At 35.6% G+C, this 27907-nt stretch overlaps 11 non-coding genes across 11 annotated transcripts; all 11 read right to left on the bottom strand.

Moving 5' to 3' along the window:
* Positions 1-3786: 3786 nt before the first annotated feature.
* Positions 3787-3858, bottom strand: TRNAH-GUG (transfer RNA histidin (anticodon GUG)). Its single transcript has one exon. It is a non-coding gene; the product is annotated as a tRNA-His (tRNA).
* A 2240-nt stretch (positions 3859-6098) lies between these two features.
* On the bottom strand, positions 6099-6170 carry TRNAH-GUG (transfer RNA histidin (anticodon GUG)). Its single transcript has one exon. It is a non-coding gene; the product is annotated as a tRNA-His (tRNA).
* Positions 6171-7911: 1741 nt separating this feature from the next.
* TRNAR-ACG (transfer RNA arginine (anticodon ACG)) lies at positions 7912-7984 on the bottom strand. The gene has a single exon. It is a non-coding gene; the product is annotated as a tRNA-Arg (tRNA).
* A 3321-nt stretch (positions 7985-11305) lies between these two features.
* Positions 11306-11377, bottom strand: TRNAH-GUG (transfer RNA histidin (anticodon GUG)). The gene has a single exon. It is a non-coding gene; the product is annotated as a tRNA-His (tRNA).
* A 1741-nt stretch (positions 11378-13118) lies between these two features.
* TRNAR-ACG (transfer RNA arginine (anticodon ACG)) lies at positions 13119-13191 on the bottom strand. Its single transcript has one exon. It is a non-coding gene; the product is annotated as a tRNA-Arg (tRNA).
* A 3403-nt stretch (positions 13192-16594) lies between these two features.
* On the bottom strand, positions 16595-16667 carry TRNAC-ACA (transfer RNA cysteine (anticodon ACA)). Its single transcript has one exon. It is a non-coding gene; the product is annotated as a tRNA-Cys (tRNA).
* A 1663-nt stretch (positions 16668-18330) lies between these two features.
* On the bottom strand, positions 18331-18403 carry TRNAR-ACG (transfer RNA arginine (anticodon ACG)). Its single transcript has one exon. It is a non-coding gene; the product is annotated as a tRNA-Arg (tRNA).
* A 1082-nt stretch (positions 18404-19485) lies between these two features.
* Positions 19486-19558, bottom strand: TRNAR-ACG (transfer RNA arginine (anticodon ACG)). The gene has a single exon. It is a non-coding gene; the product is annotated as a tRNA-Arg (tRNA).
* A 2334-nt stretch (positions 19559-21892) lies between these two features.
* TRNAH-AUG (transfer RNA histidin (anticodon AUG)) lies at positions 21893-21965 on the bottom strand. The gene has a single exon. It is a non-coding gene; the product is annotated as a tRNA-His (tRNA).
* A 2243-nt stretch (positions 21966-24208) lies between these two features.
* TRNAH-AUG (transfer RNA histidin (anticodon AUG)) lies at positions 24209-24281 on the bottom strand. The gene has a single exon. It is a non-coding gene; the product is annotated as a tRNA-His (tRNA).
* Positions 24282-25943: 1662 nt separating this feature from the next.
* On the bottom strand, positions 25944-26016 carry TRNAH-AUG (transfer RNA histidin (anticodon AUG)). The gene has a single exon. It is a non-coding gene; the product is annotated as a tRNA-His (tRNA).
* Positions 26017-27907: the final 1891 nt, after the last annotated feature.

The following is a 27907-nucleotide window of genomic DNA, read 5'->3' as shown; positions in this document are numbered from 1 at the left end:
ATCTGCAGGGATTGTTTCCCAAAAACATTTTAGGTACAATAATCCTTGTGACTGCTAAAAGATCTTTCAAAAATGTGATGAACTTACTCAGACAGAGCCCAAACATTCTTCTTTTCTGAATTGCAGAATTTATGTTTAAATTCCCAGTCCTTTGGTACAATAATTCACAATTAAGTTATTCAAAGCATGTTAAGATAGCTTTATAATAAGCATTAAACACAAATAGTCCAAGCACCTTCAAAGATTCTGCTTACTTTCTGAAATTGTCTTAAGATTCAATTTTGTGAAAAATGGATGATTCAGAAACAATATCAAAATGCCGTGACCCATTTTCGAACCGGGGTTGCTGCGGCCACAACGCAGAGTACTAACCACTATACGATCACGGCAATTTAAGCGAGCCAGGTAGAAGTCGAACCTACAATCTTCTGATCCATAGTCAGACACGTTATCCATTGCCCACTGTCCCAGGTGTCTAGTAGTAAGTGAAGTGTCTTTCCTGTTTTTGAGCCTGTTTTAGAGTTTTATGGTTATTGAAGTATATACAGAATCACATTATGGAATTTGACTGTACACTATCTGCATTGATTGTTTCCCAAAAACGTTTTAGGTACAATAATCCTTGTGACTCCTAAAAGATCTTTCAAAAATTTAATGAACTTACTCAGACAGAGCCCAAACATTCTTCTTTCCTTAATTCCTGAATTTATGTAAAATTCCCAGTCCATTAGTACAATAATTCACAATTAAATTATTCAAAGTATGTTAAGTTAGCTTTATAATAAGCATTAAACTCAAATAGTGCAAGCACCTTCAAAGAATCTGCTTACTTTCTGAAATTTCTAAAGATTCAGTATTGTGAAAAAATACATGATTGAGAAACAAAATCAAAATTTCGAGACCCATTTTCGATTCGGGGTTACTGCGACCACAACCTAGAGTACTAACCACTATACAATCCCGGCAATATAAACAAGCCAGGTAGGAGTCAAACCTACAATCTTCTGATCCGTAGTCAGACACGTTATCCATTGCGCCACCAGCCCAGGTGTCTTTTAGTAATTGAAGTGTCTTTCCTGTTTTTGAGCCTGTTTTCAGAGTTTTATGGTTATTGAAGTATATACAGAATCACATTTTGGAAATTGACTGTACTCTATCTGCAGGGATTGTTTCCCAAAAACATTTTAGGTACAATAATCCTTGTGACTCCTATAAGATCTTTCTAAAATTTAATGAACTTACTCAGACAGAGCCAAACATTCTTCTTTCCTGAATTCCAGAATTTATGTCAAATTCCCAGTCCTTTAGTACAATAATTCACAATTAAATTATTCAAAGCATGTTAAGATAGCTTTATAATAAGCATTAAACACAAATAGTGGAAGCACCTTCAAAGAATCAACTTATTTTCTGAAATTTTCTCAAGATTCAGTATTGTGAAAAAATGGATGATTGAGAAACAAAATCAAAATGCTGTGACCCGGATTTGATCCAGAGTTGCTGCGGCCACAACACAGAGTACTAACCACTATACGATCACGACAATATTAGCGAGTCAGGTAGGAGTCGAACCTACAATCTTCTGATGCGTAGTCAGACGCGTTATCCATTGCGCCACTGTCCCAGGTGTCTTGTAGTAATTGAAGTGTCTTTCTTGTTTTTGAGCCTGTTTTCAGAGTTTTATGGTTATTGAAGTATATACAGAATCACATTTTGGAGTTTGACTGTACACTATCTGCAGGGATTTTTTCCCAATAACATTTTAGGTACAATAATCCATGTGACTCCTAAAAGATCTTTCAAAAATTTAATGAACTTAATCAGACAGAGCCCAAACATTCTACTTTCCTGAATTCCAGAATTTATGTCAAATTCCCAGTCCTTTAGTACAATACTTCACAATTAAATTATTCAAAGCATGTTAAGATAGCTTTATAATAATCATTAAACACAAATAGTCCAAGCACCTTCAAAGATTCTGCTTACTTTCTGAAATTGTCTTAAGATTCAATTTTGTGAAAAAATGGATGATTCAGAAACAAAATCAAAATGCAATGACCCATTTTCGAACCGGGGTTGCTGTGGCCACAACGCAGAGTACTAACCACTATACGATCACGGCAATGTAGGCGAGCCAGGTAGGAGTCGAACCTACAATCTTCTGATACATAGTTAGACGCGTTATCCATTGCGCCTCCAACCCAGGTGTCTTTTAGTAATTGAAGTGTCTTTCCTGTTTTTGAGCCTGTTTTTAGAGATTTATGGTTATTGAAGTATATCCAGAATCACATTTTGGAAATTGACTGTACACTATCTGCAGGGATTGTTTCCCAAAAACATTTTAGGTACAATAATCCTTGTGACTCCTAAAAGATCTTTCAAAAATTTAATGAACTTACTCAGACAGAGCCCAAACATTCTTCTTTTCTGAATTCCAGAATTTATGTCAAATTCCCAGTCCTTTGGTACAATAATTCACAATTAAGTTATTCAAAGCATGTTAAGATAGCTTTATAATAAGCATTAAACACAAATAGTGCAAGCACCTTCAAAGAATCTGCTTACTTTCTGAAATTTTCTTAAGATTCAGTATTGTGAAAAAATGGATGATTGAGAAACAAAATCAAAACGCAATGACCAGTTTTCGAACCGGGGTTGCTGCGGCTACAACATAGAGTACTAACCGCTATACGATCACGGCAATATAAGCAAGCCAGGTAGGAGTAAAACCTACAATCTTCTGATCCATAGTCAGAAGCGTTATCCTTTGCACCACTGGCCCAGGTGTCTTGAAGTAATTGAAGTGTCTTTCCTGTTTTTGAGCCTGTTTTCAGAGTTTTAAGGTTCATGAATTACATACAGAATCACATTTTGGAAATTGACTGTACACTATCTGCAGGGATTGTTTCCCAAAAACGTTTTAGGTACAATAATCCTTGTGTCTCCTAAAAGATCTTTCTAAAATTTAATGAACTTACTCAGACAGAGCCCAAACATTCTTCTTTCCTGAATTCAAGAATTTATGTCAAATTCCCAGTCCTTTAGTACAATAATTCACAATTAAATTATTCAAAGCATGTTAAGATAGCTTTATAATAAGCATTAAACACAAATAGTGCAAGCACCTTCAAAAAATCTGCTTACTTTCTGAAATTTTCTTAAGATTCAGTATTGTATAAAAATGGATGATTGAGAAACAAAATCAAAATGCCGTGACCCGGATTCGAACTGGGGTTGCTGCAGCCACAACGCAGAGTACTAACCACTATACGATCACGGCAATTTAAGTGAGCCAGGTAGGAGTCGAACCTACAATCTTTAGATCCATAGTCAGTCGTGTTATCCCTTGCCCACTGTCCCGGGTGTCTTGTAGTAATTTAAGTGTCTTTCCTGTTTTTGAGCCTGTTTTAAAGTTTTATGGTTATTGAAGTATATACAAAATCACATTTTGGAAATTGACTGTACACTATCTGCAGTGATTGTTTCCCCAAAACGTTTTACGTACAATAATCCTTATGACTCCTAAAAGATCTTTCAAAAATGTGATGAACTTACTCAGAATGAAGCTCAAACATTCTTCTTTCCTGAATTCTAGAATTTATGTCAAATTCCCAGTCCTTTAGTACAATAATTCACAATTAAATTATTTAAAGCATGATAAGATAGCTTTATAATAAGCATTAAATACAAATAGTGCAAGCACCTTCAATGAATCTGCTTAGTTTCTGAAATTGTCTTAAGATTCAATTTTGTGAAAAAATGGATGATTCAGAAACAAAATCAAAAAGCTGTGACCCGGATTCGAACCAGGGTTGCTGCGGCCACAACGCAGAGTACTAACCACTATACGATCACAGCAATTTAAGCGAACCAGGTAGGAGTCAAACCTACAATCTTCTGATCCATAGTCAGACGCGTTATCCATTGCCCACAGTCCCAGGTGTCTTGTAGTAATAGAAGTGTCTTTCCTGTTTTTGAGCCTGTTTTCAGAGTTTTATGGTTATTGAAGTATATACAGAATCACATTTTGGAGTTTGACTGTACACTATCTGCAGGGATTGTTTCCCAAAAACATTTTAGGTACAATAATCCTTGTGACTTCTAAAAGAACTTTCAAAAATTTAATGAACTTACTCAGACAGAGCCAAACATTCTTCTTTCCTGAATTCCAGAATTTATGTCAAATTCCCAGTCCTTTAGCACAATAATTCACAATTATATTATTCAAATATGTTAAGATAGCTTTATAATAAGCATTAAACACAAATAGTGCAAGCACCTTCAAAGAATCTGCTTACTTTCTGAAATTTTCTTAAGATTCAGTATTGTGAAAAAATGGATGATTGAGAAACAAAATCAAAACGCAATGACCAGTTTTCGAACCGGGGTTGCTGCGGCTACAACATAGAGTACTAACCACTATACGATCACGGCAATATAAGCAAGCCAGCTAGGAGTAAAACCTACAATCTTCTGATCCATAGTCAGACGCGTTATCCATTGCACCACTGGCCCAGGTGTCTTGAAGTAATTGAAGTGTCTTTCCTGTTTTTGAGCCTGTTTTCAGCGTTTTAAGGTTCATGAAGTACATACAGAATCACATTTTGGAAATTGACTGTACACTATCTGCAGGGATTGTTTCCCAAAAACGTTTTAGGTACAATAATCCTTGTGTCTCCTAAAAGATCTTTCAAAAATTGAATGAACTTACTCAGACAGAGCCCAAACATTCTTCTTTCCTGAATTCAAGAATTTATGTCAAATTCCCAGTCCTTTAGTACAATAATTCACAATTAAATTATTCAAAGCATGTTAAGATAGCTTTATAATAAGCATTAAACACAAATAGTGCAAGCACCTTCAAAAAATCTGCTTACTTTCTGAAATTTTCTTAAGATTCAGTATTGTGAAAAAATGGATGATTGAGAAACAAAATCAAAATGCCGTGACCCGGATTCGAACTGGGGTTGCTGCAGCCACAACGCAGAGTACTAACCACTATACGATCACGGCAATTTAAGCGAGCCAGGTAGGAGTCGAACCTACAATCTTTAGATCCATAGTCAGTCGTGTTATCCCTTGCCCACTGTCCCAGGTGTCTTGTAGTAATTTAAGTGTCTTTCCTGTTTTTGAGCCTGTTTTAATGTTTTATGGTTATTGAAGTATATACAAAATCACATTTTGGAAATTGACTGTACACTATCTGCAGTGATTGTTTCCCCAAAACGTTTTACGTACAATAATCCTTATGACTCCTAAAAGATCTTTCAAAAATGTGATGAACTTACTCAGAACGAAGCTCAAACATTCTTCTTTCCTGAATTCTAGAATTTATGTCAAATTCCCAGTCCTTTAGTACAATAATTCACAATTAAATTATTTAAAGCATGATAAGATAGCTTTATAATAAGCATTAAATACAAATAGTGCAAGCACCTTCAATGAATCTGCCTAGTTTCTGAAATTGTCTTAAGATTCAATTTTGTGAAAAAATGGATGATTCAGAAACAAAATCAAAAAGCTGTGACCTGGATTCGAACCAGGGTTGCTGCGGCCACAACGCAGAGTACTAACCACTATACGATCATAGCAATTTAAGCGAGCCAGGTAGGAGTCGAACCTACAATCTTCTGATCCGTAGTCAGATGCATTATGCATTGCTCCACCAACCCAGGTGTGTTGTAGTAATTGAAGTGTCTTTCCTGTTTTTGAGCCTGTTTTCAGAGTTTTATGGTTATTGAAGTATATACAGAATCACATTTTGGAAATTGAATGTACACTATCTGCAGGGATTGTTTCCCAAAAACGTTTTAGGTAGAATAATCCTTGTGACTCCTAAAAGATCTTTTAAAAATTTTATGAACTTACTCAGACTGAGCCCAAACATTCTTCTTTCCTGAATTCCAGAATTTATGTCAAATTCCCAGTCCTTTAGTACAATAATTCACAATTAAATTATTTAAAGCATGATAAGATAGCTTTATAATAAGCATTAAATACAAATAGTGCAAGCACCTTCAAAGAATCTGCTTACTTTCTGAAATTGTCTTAAGATTCAAATTTGTGAAAAAATGGATGATCCAGAAACAAAATCAAAATGCTATGACCCGGATTCGAACCAGGGTTGCTGCGGCCACAACGCAGAGTACTAACCACTATACGATCACAGCAATTTAAGCGAGCCAGGTAGGAGTCGAACCTACAATCTACTGATCCGTAGTCAGATGCATTATCCATTGCTCCACTAACCCAGGTGTGTTGTAGTAATTGAAGTATCTTTCCTGTTTTTGAGCCTGTTTTCAGAGTTTTATGGTTATTGAAGTATATACAGAATCACATTTTGGAGTTTGACTGTACACTATCTGCAGGGATTGTTTCCCAAAGTCGTTTTAGGTACAATAATCCTTGTGACTGCTAAAAGATCTTTAAAAAATGGGATGAACTTACTCAGACAGAGCCCAAACATTCTTCTTTCCTGAATTCCAGAATTTATGTCAAATTCCCAGTCCTTTAGTACAATAATTCACAATTATATTATTCAAATATGTTAAGATAGCTTTATAATAAGCATTAAACACAAATAGTGCAAGCACCTTCAAAGAATCTGCTTACTTTCTGAAATTTTCTTAAAATTCAGTATTGTGAAAAAATGGATGATTGAGAAACAAAATCAAAATGCCGTGTCATGGATTTGAACCAGGATTGCTGCAGCCACAACGCAGAGTAAAACCACTATACGATCACAGTAATTTAAGCGAGCCACGTATGAGTCGAACCTACAATCTTCTGATCCATAGTCAGACGCATTAACCATTGCCCACTGTCCCTGGTGTCTTGTAGTAATTGAAGTGTCTTTCCTGTTTTTGAGCTTGTTTTCAGAGTTTTATGGTTATTGAAGTATATACAGAATCAAATTTTGGAAATTGACTGTACACTATCTGCAGGGATTGTTTCCCAAAAACATTTTAGGTAAAATAATCCTTGTGACTGCTAAAAGATCTTTCAAAAATGTGATGAACTTACTCAGAACGAAGCTCAAAAATTCTTCTTTCCTTAATTCCAGAATTTAAGTCAAATTCCCAGTCCTTTAGTACAATAATTCACAAATAAATTATTCAAAGCATGATAAGATAGCTTTATAATAAGCATTAAACACAAATAGTGCAAGCACCTTCAAAGAATCTGCTTATTTTCAGAAATTTTCTCAAGATTCAGTATTATGAAAAAATGGATGATTGAGAAACAAAATCAAAATGCCGTGACCCGGATTCAAACCTGGGTTGCTGCTGCCACAACGCAGAGTACTAACCTCTATACGATCATGACAATTTAAGTGAGCTAGGTAGGAGTCGAACCTACAATCTTCTGATCCATAGTCAGACGCGTTATCCATTGCCCACTGTCCCAGGTGTCTTGTAGTAATTGAAGTGTCTTTCCTGTTTTTGAGCCTGTTTTAAAGTTTTATGGTTATTGAAGTAACAACAGAATCACATTTTGGAAATTGACTGTACACTATCTGCAGGGATTGTTTCACAAAAACGTTTTAATTACAATAATCCTTGTGACTGCTAAAAGATCTTTCAAAAATGTAATGAACTTACTCAGACAGAGCCCAAACATTATTCTTTCCTGAAATCCAGAATTTATGTCAAATTCCCAATCCTTTAGTAAAAGAATTCACAATTAAATTATTCAAAGCATGTTAAGATAGCTTTATAATAAGCATTAAACACAAATAGTGCAAGCACCTTCAAAGAATCTGCTTACATTCTGAAATTTTCTTAAGATTCAGTATTGTGAAAAAATGGATGATTGAGAAACAAAATCAAAATGCCGTGACCTGTTTTCGAACAGGGGTTGGTGCGGCCACAACGAAGAGTAATAACCACTATACGATCACGACAATATAAGCGAGCCAGGTAGGAGTCGAACCTACAATCTTCTGATCCGTTGTCAGACGCGTTATCCATTGCGCCACTGGCCCACGTGTTTTGCAGTAATTGAAGTATCTTTCCTGTTTTTGAGCCTATTTTCAGAGTTTTATGGTTATTGAAGTATATACAGAATCACATTTTGGAAATTGACTGTACACTATCTGCAGGGATTGTTTCCCAAAAACATTTTAGGTACAATAATCCTTGTGACTCCTAAAAGATCTTTCAAAAATTTAATGAACTTACTCAGACAGAGCCCAAACATTCTTCTTTCCTTAATTCCAGAATTTAAGTCAAATTCCCAGTCCTTTAGTACAATAATTCACAAATAAATTATTCAAAGCATGTTAAGATAGCTTTATAATAAGCATTAAACACAAATAGTGCAAGCACCTTCAAAGAATCTGCTTATTTTCAGAAATTTTCTCAAGATTCAGTATTGTGAAAAAATGGATGATTGTGAAACAAAATCAAAATGCTGTGACCCGTTTTTGAACCGGGGTTGCTGCGGCCACAACGCAGAGTACTAACCACTATACAATCATGGCAATTTAAGTAAGCCAAGTAGGAGTCGAACCTACAATCTTCAGATCCATAGTCAGACGCGTTATCCATTGCCCACTGACCCAGGTGCCCTGTAGTAATTGGAGTGTCTATCCAGTTTTTGAGCCTGTTTTCAGAGTTTTATGGTTATTGAAGTATATACAGAATCATATTTTGGAAATTGACAGTACACTATCTGCAGGGATTGTTTCCCAAAGTCGTTTTAGGTACAATAATCCTTGTGACTCCTAAAAGATCTTTCAAAAATGTAATGAACTTACTCAGACAGAGCCCAAACATTCTTCTTTCCTTAATTTCAGAATTTATGTCAAATTCCCAGTCCTTTAGTACAATAATTCACATATAAATTATTCAAAGCATGTTAAGATAGCTTTAGAATAAGCATTAAACACAAATAGTGCAAGCACCTTCAAAGAATCTGCTTAGTTTCTAAATTTGTCTTAAGATTCAATTTTGTGAAAAAATGGATGATTCAGAAACAAAATCAAAATGCTGTGACCCGGAATCAAACCAGGGTTGCTGCGGCTGCAACGCAGAGTACTACTAACCACTATACGATCACGGCAATTTAAGCAAGCCAGGTAGGAGTCGAACCTACAATCTTCTGATCCATAGTCAGATGCATTATTCATTGCTCCACCGGCACAGGTGTCTTGTAGTAATTGAAGTGTCTTTCCTGTTTTTGAGCCTGTTTTCAGAGTTTTATGGTTATTGAAGTATATACAGAATAACATTTTGGAAATTGACTGTACAATATCTGCAGGGATTGTTTCCCAAAGTCGTTTTAGGTACAATAATCCTTGTGACTGCTAAAAGATCTTTAAAAAATGTGATGAATTTACTCAGACAGAGCCCAAACGTTCTTCTTTCCTGAATTCCAGAATTTATGTCAAATTCCCAGTCCTTTAGTACAATAATTCACAATTAAATTATTCAAAGCATGTTAAGATAGCTTTATAATAAGCATTAAACACAAATAGTGCAAGCACCTTCAAAGAATCTGCTTACTTTCTGAAATTTTCTTAAGATTCAGTATTGTGAAAAAATGGATGATTGAGAATCAAAATCAAAACACCATGACCTGTTTAGAACCAGGGTTGCTGCGGCCACAACGCAGAGTACTAACCACTATACGATCACGGCAATATAAGCGAGCCAGGTAGGAGACGAACCTACAATCTTCTGATCCGTTGTCAGACGCGTTATCCTTTGCACCATGGCCCACGTGTTTTGTAGTAATTGAAGTGTCTTTCCTGTTTTTGAGCCTATTTTCAGAGTTTTATGGTTATTGAAGTACATACAGAATCACATTTTGGAAATTGACTGTACACTATCTGCAGGGATTGTTTCCCAAAAACATTTTAGGTAAAATAATCCTTGTGACTGCTAAAAGATCTTTCAAAAATGTGATGAACTTACTCAGAACGAAGCTCAAACATTCTTCTTTCCTGAATTCTAGAATTTATGTCAAATTCCCAGTCCTTTAGTACAATAATTCACAATTAAATTATTCAAAGCATGTTAAGATAGCTTTATAATAAGCATTAAACACAAATAGTGCAAGCACCTTCAAAAAATCTGCTTACTTTCTGAAATTTTCTTAAGATTCAGTATTGTGAAAAAATGGATGATTGAGAAACAAAATCAAAATGCCGTGACCCGGATTCGAACTGGGGTTGCTGCAGCCACAACGCAGAGTACTAACCACTATACGATCACGGCAATTTAAGCGAGCCAGGTAGGAGTCGAACCTACAATCTTTAGATCCATAGTCAGTCGTGTTATCCCTTGCCCACTGTCCCAGGTGTCTTGTAGTAATTTAAGTGTCTTTCCTGTTTTTGAGCCTGTTTTAATGTTTTATGGTTATTGAAGTATATACAAAATCACATTTTGGAAATTGACTGTACACTATCTGCAGTGATTGTTTCCCCAAAACGTTTTACGTACAATAATCCTTATGACTCCTAAAAGATCTTTCAAAAATGTGATGAACTTACTCAGAACGAAGCTCAAACATTCTTCTTTCCTGAATTCTAGAATTTATGTCAAATTCCCAGTCCTTTAGTACAATAATTCACAATTAAATTATTTAAAGCATGATAAGATAGCTTTATAATAAGCATTAAATACAAATAGTGCAAGCACCTTCAATGAATCTGCCTAGTTTCTGAAATTGTCTTAAGATTCAATTTTGTGAAAAAATGGATGATTCAGAAACAAAATCAAAAAGCTGTGACCTGGATTCGAACCAGGGTTGCTGCGGCCACAACGCAGAGTACTAACCACTATACGATCATAGCAATTTAAGCGAGCCAGGTAGGAGTCGAACCTACAATCTTCTGATCCGTAGTCAGATGCATTATGCATTGCTCCACCAACCCAGGTGTGTTGTAGTAATTGAAGTGTCTTTCCTGTTTTTGAGCCTGTTTTCAGAGTTTTATGGTTATTGAAGTATATACAGAATCACATTTTGGAAATTGAATGTACACTATCTGCAGGGATTGTTTCCCAAAAACGTTTTAGGTAGAATAATCCTTGTGACTCCTAAAAGATCTTTTAAAAATTTTATGAACTTACTCAGACTGAGGCCAAACATTCTTCTTTCCTGAATTCCAGAATTTATGTCAAATTCCCAGTCCTTTAGTACAATAATTCACAATTAAATTATTTAAAGCATGATAAGATAGCTTTATAATAAGCATTAAATACAAATAGTGCAAGCACCTTCAAAGAATCTGCTTACTTTCTGAAATTGTCTTAAGATTCAAATTTGTGAAAAAATGGATGATCCAGAAACAAAATCAAAATGCTATGACCCGGATTCGAACCAGGGTTGCTGCGGCCACAACGCAGAGTACTAACCACTATACGATCACAGCAATTTAAGCGAGCCAGGTAGGAGTCGAACCTACAATCTACTGATCCGTAGTCAGATGCATTATCCATTGCTCCACTAACCCAGGTGTGTTGTAGTAATTGAAGTATCTTTCCTGTTTTTGAGCCTGTTTTCAGAGTTTTATGGTTATTGAAGTATATACAGAATCACATTTTGGAGTTTGACTGTACACTATCTGCAGGGATTGTTTCCCAAAGTCGTTTTAGGTACAATAATCCTTGTGACTGCTAAAAGATCTTTAAAAAATGGGATGAACTTACTCAGACAGAGCCCAAACATTCTTCTTTCCTGAATTCCAGAATTTATGTCAAATTCCCAGTCCTTTAGTACAATAATTCACAATTATATTATTCAAATATGTTAAGATAGCTTTATAATAAGCATTAAACACAAATAGTGCAAGCACCTTCAAAGAATCTGCTTACTTTCTGAAATTTTCTTAAAATTCAGTATTGTGAAAAAATGGATGATTGAGAAACAAAATCAAAATGCCGTGTCATGGATTTGAACCAGGATTGCTGCAGCCACAACGCAGAGTAAAACCACTATACGATCACAGTAATTTAAGCGAGCCACGTATGAGTCGAACCTACAATCTTCTGATCCATAGTCAGACGCATTAACCATTGCCCACTGTCCCTGGTGTCTTGTAGTAATTGAAGTGTCTTTCCTGTTTTTGAGCTTGTTTTCAGAGTTTTATGGTTATTGAAGTATATACAGAATCAAATTTTGGAAATTGACTGTACACTATCTGCAGGGATTGTTTCCCAAAAACATTTTAGGTAAAATAATCCTTGTGACTGCTAAAAGATCTTTCAAAAATGTGATGAACTTACTCAGAACGAAGCTCAAAAATTCTTCTTTCCTTAATTCCAGAATTTAAGTCAAATTCCCAGTCCTTTAGTACAATAATTCACAAATAAATTATTCAAAGCATGATAAGATAGCTTTATAATAAGCATTAAACACAAATAGTGCAAGCACCTTCAAAGAATCTGCTTATTTTCAGAAATTTTCTCAAGATTCAGTATTGTGAAAAAATGGATGATTGAGAAACAAAATCAAAATGCCGTGACCCGGATTCAAACCTGGGTTGCTGCTGCCACAACGCAGAGTACTAACCTCTATACGATCATGACAATTTAAGTGAGCTAGGTAGGAGTCGAACCTACAATCTTCTGATCCATAGTCAGACGCGTTATCCATTGCCCACTGTCCCAGGTGTCTTGTAGTAATTGAAGTGTCTTTCCTGTTTTTGAGCCTGTTTTAAAGTTTTATGGTTATTGAAGTAACAACAGAATCACATTTTGGAAATTGACTGTACACTATCTGCAGGGATTGTTTCACAAAAACGTTTTAATTACAATAATCCTTGTGACTGCTAAAAGATCTTTCAAAAATGTAATGAACTTACTCAGACAGAGCCCAAACATTATTCTTTCCTGAAATCCAGAATTTATGTCAAATTCCCAATCCTTTAGTAAAAGAATTCACAATTAAATTATTCAAAGCATGTTAAGATAGCTTTATAATAAGCATTAAACACAAATAGTGCAAGCACCTTCAAAGAATCTGCTTACATTCTGAAATTTTCTTAAGATTCAGTATTGTGAAAAAATGGATGATTGAGAAACAAAATCAAAATGCCGTGACCTGTTTTCGAACAGGGGTTGGTGCGGCCACAACGAAGAGTAATAACCACTATACGATCACGACAATATAAGCGAGCCAGGTAGGAGTCGAACCTACAATCTTCTGATCCGTTGTCAGACGCGTTATCCATTGCGCCACTGGCCCACGTGTTTTGCAGTAATTGAAGTATCTTTCCTGTTTTTGAGCCTATTTTCAGAGTTTTATGGTTATTGAAGTATATACAGAATCACATTTTGGAAATTGACTGTACACTATCTGCAGGGATTGTTTCCCAAAAACATTTTAGGTACAATAATCCTTGTGACTCCTAAAAGATCTTTCAAAAATTTAATGAACTTACTCAGACAGAGCCCAAACATTCTTCTTTCCTTAATTCCAGAATTTAAGTCAAATTCCCAGTCCTTTAGTACAATAATTCACAAATAAATTATTCAAAGCATGTTAAGATAGCTTTATAATAAGCATTAAACACAAATAGTGCAAGCACCTTCAAAGAATCTGCTTATTTTCAGAAATTTTCTCAAGATTCAGTATTGTGAAAAAATGGATGATTGTGAAACAAAATCAAAATGCTGTGACCCGTTTTTGAACCGGGGTTGCTGCGGCCACAACGCAGAGTACTAACCACTATACGATCATGGCAATTTAAGTAAGCCAAGTAGGAGTCGAACCTACAATCTTCAGATCCATAGTCAGATGCGTTATCCATTGCCCACTGACCCAGGTGCCCTGTAGTAATTGGAGTGTCTTTCCAGTTTTTGAGCCTGTTTTCAGAGTTTTATGGTTATTGAAGTATATACAGAATCATATTTTGGAAATTGACAGTACACTATCTGCAGGGATTGTTTCCCAAAGTCGTTTTAGGTACAATAATCCTTGTGACTCCTAAAAGATCTTTCAAAAATGTAATGAACTTACTCAGACAGAGCCCAAACATTCTTCTTTCCTTAATTTCAGAATTTATGTCAAATTCCCAGTCCTTTAGTACAATAATTCACATATAAATTATTCAAAGCATGTTAAGATAGCTTTAGAATAAGCATTAAACACAAATAGTGCAAGCACCTTCAAAGAATCTGCTTAGTTTCTAAATTTGTCTTAAGATTCAATTTTGTGAAAAAATGGATGATTCAGAAACAAAATCAAAATGCTGTGACCCGGAATCAAACCAGGGTTGCTGCGGCTGCAACGCAGAGTACTACTAACCACTATACGATCACGGCAATTTAAGCAAGCCAGGTAGGAGTCGAACCTACAATCTTCTGATCCATAGTCAGATGCATTATTCATTGCTCCACCGGCACAGGTGTCTTGTAGTAATTGAAGTGTCTTTCCTGTTTTTGAGCCTGTTTTCAGAGTTTTATGGTTATTGAAGTATATACAGAATAACATTTTGGAAATTGACTGTACAATATCTGCAGGGATTGTTTCCCAAAGTCGTTTTAGGTACAATAATCCTTGTGACTGCTAAAAGATCTTTAAAAAATGTGATGAATTTACTCAGACAGAGCCCAAACGTTCTTCTTTCCTGAATTCCAGAATTTATGTCAAATTCCCAGTCCTTTAGTACAATAATTCACAATTAAATTATTCAAAGCATGTTAAGATAGCTTTATAATAAGCATTAAACACAAATAGTGCAAGCACCTTCAAAGAATCTGCTTACTTTCTGAAATTTTCTTAAGATTCAGTATTGTGAAAAAATGGATGATTGAGAATCAAAATCAAAACACCATGACCTGTTTAGAACCAGGGTTGCTGCGGCCACAACGCAGAGTACTAACCACTATACGATCACGGCAATATAAGCGAGCCAGGTAGGAGACGAACCTACAATCTTCTGATCCGTTGTCAGACGCGTTATCCTTTGCACCATGGCCCACGTGTTTTGTAGTAATTGAAGTGTCTTTCCTGTTTTTGAGCCTATTTTCAGAGTTTTATGGTTATTGAAGTACATACAGAATCACATTTTGGAAATTGACTGTACACTATCTGCAGGGATTGTTTCCCAAAAACATTTTAGGTAAAATAATCCTTGTGACTGCTAAAAGATCTTTCAAAAATGTGATGAACTTACTCAGAACGAAGCTCAAACATTCTTCTTTCCTGAATTCTAGAATTTATGTCAAATTCCCAGTCCTTTAGTACAATAATTCACAATTAAATTATTTAAAGCATGATAAGATAGCTTAATAATAAGCATTAAACACAAATAGTGCAAGTACCTTCAAAGAATCTGCTTAGTTTCTAAAATTGTCTTAAGATTCAATTTTGTGAAAAAATGGATGATTCAGAAATAAAATCAAAATGCTGTGACCCGGTTTCAAACCAGGGTTGCTGTGGCTACAACGCAGAGTACTACTAACCACTATACGATCACGGCAATTTAAGCGAGCCAGGTAGGAGTGGAACCTACAAACTTATGATCCGTAGTCAGACACATTATCCATTGCGCCACTGGCCCAGGTGCCCTGTAGTAATTGAAGTGTCTTTCCTGTTTTTGAGCCTGTTTTAGAGTTTTATGGTTATTGAAGTATATACAGAATCACATTTTGGAAATTGACTGTACACTATCTGCAGGGATTGTTTCCCAAAAACGTTTTAGGTACAATAATCCTTGTGACTGCTAAAAGATCTTTCAAAAATGTAATGAACTGACTCAGACAGAGCCCAAACATTCTTCTTTCCTGAATTCCAGAATTGATGTCAAATTCCCAGTCCCTTAGTACAATAATTCACAATTAAATTATTCAAAGCATGTTAAGATAGGTTTATAATAAGCATTAAACACAAATAGTGCAAGCACCTTCAAAGAATCTGCTTACTTTCTGAAATTTTCTCAAGATTCAGTATTGTGAAAAATTGGATGATTGAGAAACAAAATCAAAATGCCGTGACCCGGATTCGAACCTGGGTTGCTGCGGCCTCAACGCAGAGTACTAACCACTATACGATCATGGCAATTTAAGTGAGACAGGTAGGAGTCGAACCTACCATCTTCAGATCCATAGTCAGATGCGTTATCCATTGCCCACTGTCCCAGGTGTCTTGTAGTAATTGAAGTGTCTTTCCTGTTTCTGAGCCTGTTTTCAGAATTTTATGGTTATTGAAGTATATACAGAATCACATTTTGGAAACTGACTGTACACTATCTGCAGGGATTGTTTCCCAAAAACGTTTAAGGTACAATAATCCTTGTGACTCCTAAAAGATCTTTCAAAAATTTAATGAACTTACTCAGACAGAGCCCAAACATTCTTCTTTCCTGAATTCCAGAATTTAAGTCAAATTCCCAGTCCTTTAGGACAATAATTCACAATTAAATTATTCAAAGCATTTTAAGATATCTTTATAATAAGCATTAAACACAAATAGTGCAAGCACCTTCAAAGAATCTGCTTATTTTCTGAAATTTTCTCAAGATTCAGTATTGTGAAAAAATGGATGATTGAGAAACAAAATCAAAATGCCGTGACCTGTTTTCGAACCAGGGTTGCTGCAGCCACAACGCAGAGTACTAACCACTATACGATCACTGAATTATAAGTGAGCCAGGTAGGAGTCGAACCTACAATCTTCTGATCTGTAGTCAGACACGTTATCCATTGCGCCACTGGCCCACGTGTTTTGTAGTAATTGAAGTGTCTTTCCTGTTTTTGAGCCTATTTTCAGAGTTTTATGGTTATTGAAGTATATACAGAATCACATTTTGGAAATTGACTGTACACTATCTGCAGGGATTGTTTCCCAAAAACGTTTTAGGTACAATAATCCTTGTGACTGCTAAAAGATCTTTCAAAAATGTAATGAACTTACTCAGACAGAGCCCAAACATTCTTCTTTCCTGAATTCCAGAATTTATGTCAAATTCCCAGTCCTTTAGTACAATAATTCACAATTAAATTATTCAAAGCATGTTAAGATAGGTTTATAATAAGCATTAAACACAAATAGTGCAAGCACCTTCAAAGAATCTGCTTACTTTCTGAAATTTTCTCAAGATTCAGTATTGTAAAGAAATGGATGATTGAGAAACAAAATCAAAATGCCGTGACATGTTTTTGAACCTGGGTTGCTGCGGCCACAACGCAGAGTACTAACCACTATACGATCACGGAAATATAAGCAAGGCAGGAAGGAGTCGAACCTACAATCTTCTGATCCGTAGTCAGACGCGTTATCCATTGCGCCACTGGCCCACGTGTTTAGTAGTAATTGAAGTGTCTTTCCTGTTTTTGAGCCTATTTTCAGAGTTTTATGGTTATTGAAGTATATACAGAATCACATTTTGGAAATTGACTGTACACTATCTGCAGGGATTGTTTCCCAAAAACGTTTTAGGTAAAATAATCCTTGTGACTGCTAAAAGATCTTTAAAAAATGTGATGAACTTACTCAGACAGAGCCCAAACATTCTTCTTTCCTGAATTCCAGAATTTATGTCAAATTCCCAGTCTTTTAGTACAATAATTCACAATTAAATTATTCAAAGCATGTTAAGATAGCTTTATAATAAGCATTAAACACAAATAGTGCAAGCACCTTCAAAGAATCTGCTTACTTTCTGAAATTTTCTTAAGATTCAGTATTGTGAAAAAATGGATGATTGAGAAACAAAATCAAAATGCCGTGACCCGGATTCGAACCGGGGTTGCTGCGGCCACAAAGAAGAGTACTAACCACTATACGATCACGGCAATTTAAGCGAGCCAGGTAGGAGTCGAACATACAAACTTATGATCCAAAGTCAGACACGTTATCCATTGCGCCACTGGCCCAGGTGCCCTGTAGTAATTGAAGTGTCTTTCCAGTTTTTGAGCCTGTTTTAGAGTTAGTTGGTTATTGAAGTATATACAGAATCACATTTTGGAAATTAACTGTACACTATCTGCAGGGATTGTTTCCCAAAAACGTTTTAGGTACAATAATCCTTGTGACTGAAATAAGATCTTTCAAAAATGGAATGAACTTACTCAGACAGAGCCCAAACATTCTTCTTTCCTGAATTCCAGAATTTATGTCAAATTCCCAGTCCTTTAGTACAATAATTCACAATTAAATTATTCAAAGCATGTTAAGATAGCTTTATAATAAGCATTAAACACAAATAGTGCAAGCACCTTCAAAGAATCTGCTTATTTTCTGAAATTTTCTTAAGATTCAGTATAGTGAAAAAATAGATGATTGAGAAACAAAATCAAAATGCAGTGACCCTTTTTCGTACCGGGGTTGCTGCGGCCACAACGCAGAGTACTAACCACTATACGATCATGGCAATTTAAGTGAGCCAGGTAGGAGTCGAACCTACAAACTTATGATCCGTAGTCAGACACGTTATCCATTGCGCCACTGGCCCAGGTGCCCTGTAGTAATTGAAGTGTCTTTCCTGTTTTTGAGCCTGTTTTAGAGTTTTATGGTTATTGAAGTATATACAGAATCACATTTTGGAAATTGACTGTACACTATCTGCAGGGATTGTTTCCCAAAAAAGTTTTAGGTACAATAATCCTTGTGACTGCTAAAAGATCTTTCAAAAATGTCATGAACTTACTCAGACAGAGCCCAAACATTCTTCTTTCCTGAATTCCAGAATTGATGTCAAATTCCCAGTCCTTTAGTACAATAATTCACAATTAAATTATTCAAAGCATGTTAAGATAGCTTTATAAGAAGCATTAAACACAAATAGTGCAAGCACCTTCAAAGAATCTGCTTACTTTCTGAAATTTTCTTAAGATTCAGTATTGTGAAAAAATGGATAATTGAGAAACAAAATCAAAATGCTGTGACCCTTTTTTGAACCGGGGTTGCTGCGGCCACAATGCCGAGTACTAACCACTATACGATCACAGTAATTTAAGCGAGCCAGGTAGGAGTCGAACCTACAAACTTCTGATCCGTAGTCAGACACGTTATCCATTGCGCCACTGGCCAGGTGCTCTGTAGTAATTGAAGTGTCTTTCCTGTTTTTGAGCCTGTTTTAGAGTTTTATGGTTATTGAAGTATATACAGAATCACATTTTGGAAATTGACTGTACACTATCTGCAGGGATTGTTTCCCAAAAACGTTTTAGGTACAATAATCCTTGTGACTGCTAAAAGGTCTTTCAAAAATGTAATGAACTTACTCAGACAGAGCCCAAACATTCTTCTTTCCTGAATTCGAGAATTTATGTCAAATTCCCAGTCCTTTAGTACAATAATTCACAATTAAATTATTCAAAGCATGTTAAGATAGCTTTATAATAAGCATTAAACACAAATAGTGCAAGCACGTTCAAAGAATCTGTTTATTTTCTGAAATTTTCTCAAGATTCAGTATTGTGAAAAAATGGATGATTGAGAAACAAAATCAAAATGCTGTGACCTGTTTTCGAACCAGGGTTGCTGCGGCCACAACGCAGAGTACTAACCACTATACGATCACTGAATTATAAGCGAGCCAGGTAGGAGTCGAACCTACAATCTTCTGATCCGTAGTCAGACGCGTTATCCATTGCGCCACTGGCCCACGTGTTTTGTAGTAATTGAAGTGTCTTTCCTGGTTTTGAGCCTATTTTCAGAGTTTTATGGTTATTGAAGTATATACAGAATCACATTTTGGAAATTGACTGTAGACTATCTGCAGGGATTGTTTCCCAAAAACGTTTTAGGTAAAATAATAATTGCGACTGCTAAAAGATATTTCAAAAATGTGATGAACTTACTCAGAAGGAAGCCCAAACATTCTTCTTTCCTGAATTCTAGAATTTATGTCAAATTCCCAGTACTTTAGTACAATAATTCACAATTAAATTATTCAAAGCATGTTAAGATAGCTTTATAATAAGCATTAAACACAAATAGTGCAAGCACCTTCAAAGAATCTGCTTACTTTGTGAAATTTTCTTAAGATTCAGTATTGTGAAAAAATGGATGATTGAGAAACAAAATCAAAATGCCGTAACCAAGATTCGAACCGGGGTTGCTGCGGCCACAACGCAGAGTACTAACCACTATACGATCTCTGCAATTTAAGCGAGCCAGGTAGGAGTCGAACCTACAAACTTATGATCCGTAGTCAGACACGGTATCCATTACCCACTGTCCCAGGTGTCTTGGAATAATTGAAGTGTCTTTCCTGTTTTTGAGCCTGTTTTAGAGTTTTATGGTTATTGAAGTACATACAGAATCACATTTTGGAAATTGACTGTACACTATCTGCAGGGATTGTTTCCCAAAAACGTTTTAGGTAAAATAATCCTTGTGACTGCTAAAAGATCTTTCAAAAATGTAATGAACTTACTCAGACAGAGCCCAAACATTCTTCTTTCCTGAATTCCAGAATTTATGTCAAATTCCCAGTCCTTTAGTACAATAATTCACAATTATGGTTATTGAAGTATATACAGAATCACATTTTGGAAATTGACTGTACACTATCTGCAGGGATTGTTTCCCAAAAACGTTTTAGGTAAAATAATAATTGTGACTGCTAAAAGATATTTCAAAAATGTGATGAACTTACTCAGAAGGAAGCCCAAACATTCTTCTTACTTTCTTACTTTCTGAAATTTTCTTAAGATTCAGTATTGTGAAAAAATGGATGTTTGAGAAACAAAATCATAATGCAGTGACTCATTTTCGAACCGTGGTTGCTGCGGGCACAACGCAGAGTACTAACCACTGTACAATCATGGAAATATAAGCAAGCCAGGTAGGAATTGAACCAACAATCTTCTGATCCGTAGTCAGACGCGTTATCCATTGCACTACCGGCCCAGTTGTCTTGTAGTAATTGAAGTGTCTTTCCTGTTTTTGAGCCTGTTTTCAGAGTTTTATGGTTATTGAAGTATATACAGAATCACATTTTGGAAATTGACTGTACACTATCTGCAGGGATTGTTTCCCAAAAACGTTTTAGGTAAAATAATAATTGTGACTGCTAAAAGATATTTCAAAAATGTGATGAACTTACTCAGAAGGAAGCCCAAACATTCTTCTTTCCTGAATTCTAGAATTTATGTCAAATTCCCAGTACTTTAGTACAATAATTCACAATTAAATTATTCAAAGCATGTTAAGATAGCTTTATAATAAGCATTAAACACAAATAGTGCAAGCACCTTCAAAGAATCTGCTTACTTTCTGAAATTTTCTTAAGATTCAGTATTGTGAAAAAATGGATGATTGAGAAACAAAATCAAAATGCCGTAATCCGGATTCAAACCGGGGTTGCTGCGGCCACAACGCAGAGTACTAACCACTATACGATCATGGCAATTTAAGCGAGCCAGGTAGGAGTAGAACCTACAAACTTATGATCCGTAGTCAGACACGGTATCCATTGCCCACTGTCCCAGGTGTCTTGTAGTAATTGAAGTGTCTTTCCTGTTTTTGAGCCTGTTTTAGAGTTTTATAGTTATTGAAGTATATACAGAATCACATTTTGGAAATTGACTGTACACTATCTGCAGGGATTGATTCCCAAAAACGTTTTAGGTACAATAATCCTTGTGACTGCTTAAAGATCTTTCAAAAATGTAATGAACTTACTCAGACAGAGCCCAAACATTCTTCTTTCCTGAATTCCAGAATTTATGTCAAATTCCCAGTCCTTTATTAAAATAATTCACAATTAAATTATTCAAAGCATGTTAAGATAGCTTTATAATAAGCATTAAACACAAATAGTGCAAGCACCTTCAAAGAATCTGCTTACTTTCTGAAATTTTCTTAAGATTCAGTATTGTGAAAAAATGGATGATTCAGAAACAAAATCAAAATGCCGTGATCCGGATTCGAACCGGGGTTGCTGCAGCCACAACGCAGAGTACTAACCACTATACGATCACGGCAATTTAAGCGAGCCAGGTAGGAGTCGAACCTACAAACTTATGATCCATAGTCAGACACGTTATCCATTGCGCCACTGGCCCAGGTGCCCTGTAGTAATTGAAGTGTCTTTCCTGTTTTTGAGCCTGTTTTAAAGTTTTATGGTTATTGAAGTATATACAGAATCACATTTTGGAAATTGACTGTACACTATCTGCAGGGATTGATTCCCAAAAACGTTTTAGGTACAATAATCCTTGTGACTGCTTAAAGATCTTTCAAAAATGTAATGAACTTACTCAGACAGAGCCCAAACATTCTTCTTTCCTGAATTCCAGAATTTATGTCAAATTCCCAGTCCTTTATTAAAATAATTCACAATTAAATTATTCAAAACATGTTAAGATAGCTTTATAATAAGCATTAAACACAAATAGTGCAAGCACCTTCAAAGAATCTGCTTACTTTCTGAAATTTTCTTAAGATTCAGTATTGTGAAAAAATGGATGATTGAGAAACAAAATCAAAATGCCGTGACATGTTTTCAAACCAGGGTTGCTGCGGCCACAACGCAGAGTACTAACCACTATGCGATCAAAGCAATATAAGCAAGCCAGGTAGGAGTCGAACCTACAATCTTCTGAACCGTAGTCAGCCGCGTTATCCATTGCGCCACTGACCCACGTGTTTTGTAGTAATTGAAGTGTCTTTCCTGTTTTTGAGCCTGTTTTAGAGTTTTATGGTTATTGAAGTATATACAGAATCACATTTTGGAAATTGACTGTACACTATCTGCAGGGATTGTTTCCCAAAAACGTTTTAGGTAAAATAATCCTTGTGACTGCTAAAAGATCTTTAAAAAATGTGATGAACTTACTCAGACAGAGCCCAAACATTCTTCTTTCCTGAATTCCAGAATTTATGTCAAATTCCCAGTCTTTTAGTACAATAATTCACAATTAAATTATTCAAAGCATGTTAAGATAGCTTTATAATAAGCATTAAACACAAATAGTGCAAGCACCTTCAAAGAATCTTCTTACTTTCTGAAATTTTCTTAAGATTCAGTATTGTGAAAAAATGGATGATTGAGAAACAAAATCAAAATGCTGTGACCTGTTTTCGAACCTGGGTTGCTGCGGCCACAACGCAGAGTACTAACCACTATACGATCACGGAAATATAAGCAAGCCAGGTAGGAGTCAAACCTACAATCTTCTGATCCGTAGTCAGACGCGTTATCCATTGCGCCACTGGCCCACGTGTTTTGTAGTAATTGAAGTGTCTTTCCTGTTTTTGAGCCTATTTTCAGAGTTTTATGGTTATTGAAGTATATACAGAATCACATTTTGGAAATTGACTGTACACTATCTGCAGGGATTGTTTCCCAAAAAAGTTTTAGGTAAAATAATAATTGTGACTGCTAAAAGATATTTCAAAAATGTGATGAACTTACTCAGAAGGAAGCCCAAACATTCTTCTTTCCTGAATTCTAGAATTTATGTCAAATTCCCAGTACTTTAGTACAATAATTCACAATTAAATTATTCAAAGCATGTTAAGATAGCTTTATAATAAGCATTAAACACAAATAGTGCAAGCACCTTCAAAGAATCTGCTTACTTTCTGAAATTTTCTTAAGATTCAGTATTGTGAAAAAATGGATGATTGAGAAACAAAATCATAATGCCATGACTCATTTTCGAACCGTGGTTGCTGCGGCCACAACGCAGAGTACTAACCACTGTACAATCATGGAAATATAAGCAATCCAGGTAGGAATTGAACCAACAATCTTCTGATCCGTAGTCAGACGCGTTATCCATTGCACTACCGGCCCAGTTGTCTTGTAGTAATTGAAGTGTCTTTCCTGTTTTTGAGCCTGTTTTCAGAGTTTTATGGTTATTGAAGTATATACAGAATCACATTTTGGAAATTGACTGTACACTATCTGCAGGGATTGTTTCCCAAAAACGTTTTAGGTAAAATAATAATTGTGACTGCTAAAAGATATTTCAAAAATGTGATGAACTTACTCAGAAGGAAGCCCAAACATTCTTCTTTCCAGAATTCTAGAATTTATGTCAAATTCCCAGTACTTTAGTACAATAATTCACAATTAAAGTATTCAAAGCATGTTAAGATAGCTTTATAATAAGCATTAAACACAAATAGTGCAAGCACCTTCAAAGAATCTGCTTACTTTCTGAAATTTTCTTAAGATTCAGTATTGTGAAAAAATGGATGATTCAGAAACAAAATCTAAATGCCGTGATCCGGATTCGAACCGGGGTTGCTGCAGCCACAACGCAGAGTACTAACCACTATACGATCACGGCAATTTAAGCGAGCCAGGTAGGAGTCGAACCTACAAACTTATGATCCATAGTCAGACACGTTATCCATTGCGCCACTGGCCCAGGTGCCCTGTAGTAATTGAAGTGTCTTTCCTGTTTTTGAGCCTGTTTTAAAGTTTTATGGTTATTGAAGTATATACAGAATCACATTTTGGAAATTGACTGTACACTATCTGCAGGGATTGATTCCCAAAAACGTTTTAGGTACAATAATCCTTGTGACTGCTTAAAGATCTTTCAAAAATGTAATGAACTTACTCAGACAGAGCCCAAACATTCTTCTTTCCTGAATTCCAGAATTTATGTCAAATTCCCAGTCCTTTATTAAAATAATTCACAATTAAATTATTCAAAGCATGTTAAGATAGCTTTATAATAAGCATTAAACACAAATAGTGCAAGCACCTTCAAAGAATCTGCTTACTTTCTGAAATTTTCTTAAGATTCAGTATTGTGAAAAAATGGATGATTGAGAAACAAAATCAAAATGCCGTGACCTGTTTTCGAACCGGGGTTGCTGCGGCCACAACGCAGAGTACTAACCACTATGCGATCAAAGCAATATAAGCAAGCCAGGTAGGAGTCCAACCTACAATCTTCTGATCCGTAGTAGGACGCGTTATCCATTGCGCCACTAGCCCACGTGTTTTGTAGTAATTGAAGTGTCTTGCCTGTTTTTGAGCCTATTTTAGAGTTTTATGGTTATTGAAGTATATACAGAATCACATTTTGGAAATTGACTGTAGACTATCTGCAGGGATTGTTTCCCAAAAACGTTTTAGGTAAAATAATAATTGTGACTGCTAAAAGATATTTCAAAAATGTGATGAACTTACTCAGAAGGAAGCCCAAACATTCTTCTTTCCTGAATTCTAGAATTTATGTCAAATTCCCAGTACTTTAGTACAATAATTCACAATTAAATTATTCAAAGCATGTTAAGATAGCTTTATAATAAGCATTAAACACAAATAGTGCAAGCACCTTCAAAGAATCTGCTTACTTTCTGAAATTTTCTTAAGATTCAGTATTGTGAAAAAATGGATGATTGAGAAACAAAATCAAAATGCCGTGACCCGGATTCGAACCGGGGTTGCTGCGGCCACAAAGCAGAGTACTAACCACTATACGATCACGGCAATTTATGCGAGCCAGGTAGGAGTCGAACCTACAAACTTATTATCCGTAGTCAGACACGTTATCCATTGCGCCACTGGCCCAGGTGCCCTGTAGTAATTGAAGTGTCTTTCCTGTTTTTGAGCCAGTTTTGGAGTTTTATGGTTATTGAAGTATATACAGAATCACATTTTGGAAATTGACTGTACACTATCTGCAGGGATTGTTTCCCAAAAACGTTTTAGGTACAATAATCCTTGTGACTGCTAAAAGATCTTTCAAAAATGTAATGAACTTACTCAGACAGAGCCCAAACATTCTTCTTTCCTGAATTCCAGAATTTATGTCAAATTCCCAGTCCTTTAGTACAATAATTCACAATTAAATTATTCAAAGCATGTTAAGAAAGCTTTATAATAAGCATTAAAAACAAATAGTGCAAGCACCTTCAAAGAATCTTCTTACTTTCTGAAATTTTCTTAAGATTCAGTATTGTGAAAAAATGGATGATTGAGAAACAAAATCAAAATGCTGTGACCTGTTTTTGAACCTGGGTTGCTGCGGCCACAACGCAGAGTACTAACCACTATACGATCACGAAAAGATAAGCAAGCCAGGTAGGAGTCAAACCTACAATCTTCTGATCCATAGTCAGACGCGTTATCCATTGCGCCACTGGCCCATGTGTTTTGTAGTAATTGAAGTGTCTTTCCTGTTTTTGAGCCTATTTTCAGAGTTTTATGGTTATTGAAGTATATACAGAATCACATTTTGGAAATTGACTGTACACTATCTGCAGGGATTGTTTCCCAAAAAAGTTTTAGGTAAAATAATAATTGTGACTGCTAAAAGATATTTCAAAAATGTGATGAACTTACTCAGAAGGAAGCCCAAACATTCTTCTTTCCTGAATTCTAGAGTTTATGTCAAATTCCCAGTACTTTAGTACAATAATTCACAATTAAATTATTCAAAGCATGTTAAGACAGCTTTATAATAAGCATTAAACACAAATAGTGCAAGCACCTTCAAAGAATCTGCTTACTTTCTGAAATTTTCTTAAGATTCAGTATTGTGAAAAAATGGATGATTGAGAAACAAAATGAAAATGCCGTAACCCGGATTCGAACCGGGGTTGCTGCAGCCACAACGCAGAGTACTAACCACTATACGGTCATGGCAATTTAAGCGAGCCAGGTAGGAGTCAAACCTACAAACTTATGATCCGTAATCAGACACGGTATCCATTGCCCACTGTCCCAGGTGTCTTGTAGCAATAGAAGTGTCTTTCCTGTTTTTGAGCCTGTTTTAGAGTTTTATGGTTATTGAAGTATATACAGAATCACATTTTGGAAATTGACTGTACACTATCTGCAGGGATTGTTTCCTAAAAAAGTTTTAGGTAAAATAATCCTTGTGACTGCTATAAGATCTTTAAAAAATGTGATGAACTTACTCAGACAGAGCCCAAACATTCTTCTTTCCTGAATTCCAGAATTTATGTCAAATTCCCAGTCTTTTAGTACAATAATTCACAATTAAATTATTCAAAGCATGTTAAGATAGCTTTATAATAAGCATTAAACACAAATAGTGCAAGCACCTTCAAAGAATCTGCTTACTTTCTGAAATTTTCTTAAGATTCAGTATTGTGAAAAAATGGATGATTGTGAAACAAAATCAAAATGCTGTGACCCATTTTCGAACCTTGGTTGTTGCGGCCACAACGCAGAGTACTAACCACTGTACAATCATGGAAATATAAGCGAGCCAGGTAGGAATTGAACCAACTATCTTCTGACCCGTAGTCAGACGCGTTATCCATTGCACTACCGGCCCAGTTGTCTTGTAGTAATTGAAGTGTCTTTCCAGTTTTTGAGCCTGTTTTCAGAGTTTTTATGGTTATTGAAGTATATACAGAATCACATTTTGGAAATTGACTGTACACTATCTGCAGGGATTGTTTCCCAAAAACGTTTTAGGTACAATAATCCTTGTGACTGCTAAAAGATATTTCAAAAATGTAATGAACTTACTCAGACAGAGCCCAAACATTCTTCTTTCCTGAATTCCAGAATTTATGTCAAATTCCCAGTCTTTTAGTACAATAATTCACAATTAAATTATTCAAAGCATGTTAAGATAGCTTTATAATAAGCATTAAACACAAATAGTGCAAGCACCTTCAAAGAATCTTCTTACTTTCTGAAATTTTCTTAAGATTCAGTATTGTGAAAAAATGGATGATTGAGAAACAAAATCAAAATGCTGTGACCTGTTTTCGAACCTGGGTTGCTGCGGCCACAACGCAGAGTACTAACCACTATACGATCACGGAAATATAAGCAAGCCAGGTAGGAGTCAAACCTACAATCTTCTGATCCGTAGTCAGACGCGTTATCCATTGCGCCACTGGCCCACGTGTTTTGTAGTAATTGAAGTGTCTTTCCTGTTTTTGAGCCTATTTTCAGAGTTTTATGGTTATTGAAGTATATACAGAATCACATTTTGGAAATTGACTGTACACTATCTGCAGGGATTGTTTCCCAAAAAAGTTTTAGGTAAAATAATAA

This window comes from Taudactylus pleione, unplaced genomic scaffold (assembly GCF_031769625.1).
Source record: "Taudactylus pleione unplaced genomic scaffold, aTauple2 ptg000551l, whole genome shotgun sequence".
Taxonomy (NCBI): domain Eukaryota; kingdom Metazoa; phylum Chordata; class Amphibia; order Anura; family Myobatrachidae; genus Taudactylus; species Taudactylus pleione.
Note: the sequence above shows the minus strand (reverse complement) of the source record. Positions and strands in the feature narration are given on the sequence as shown.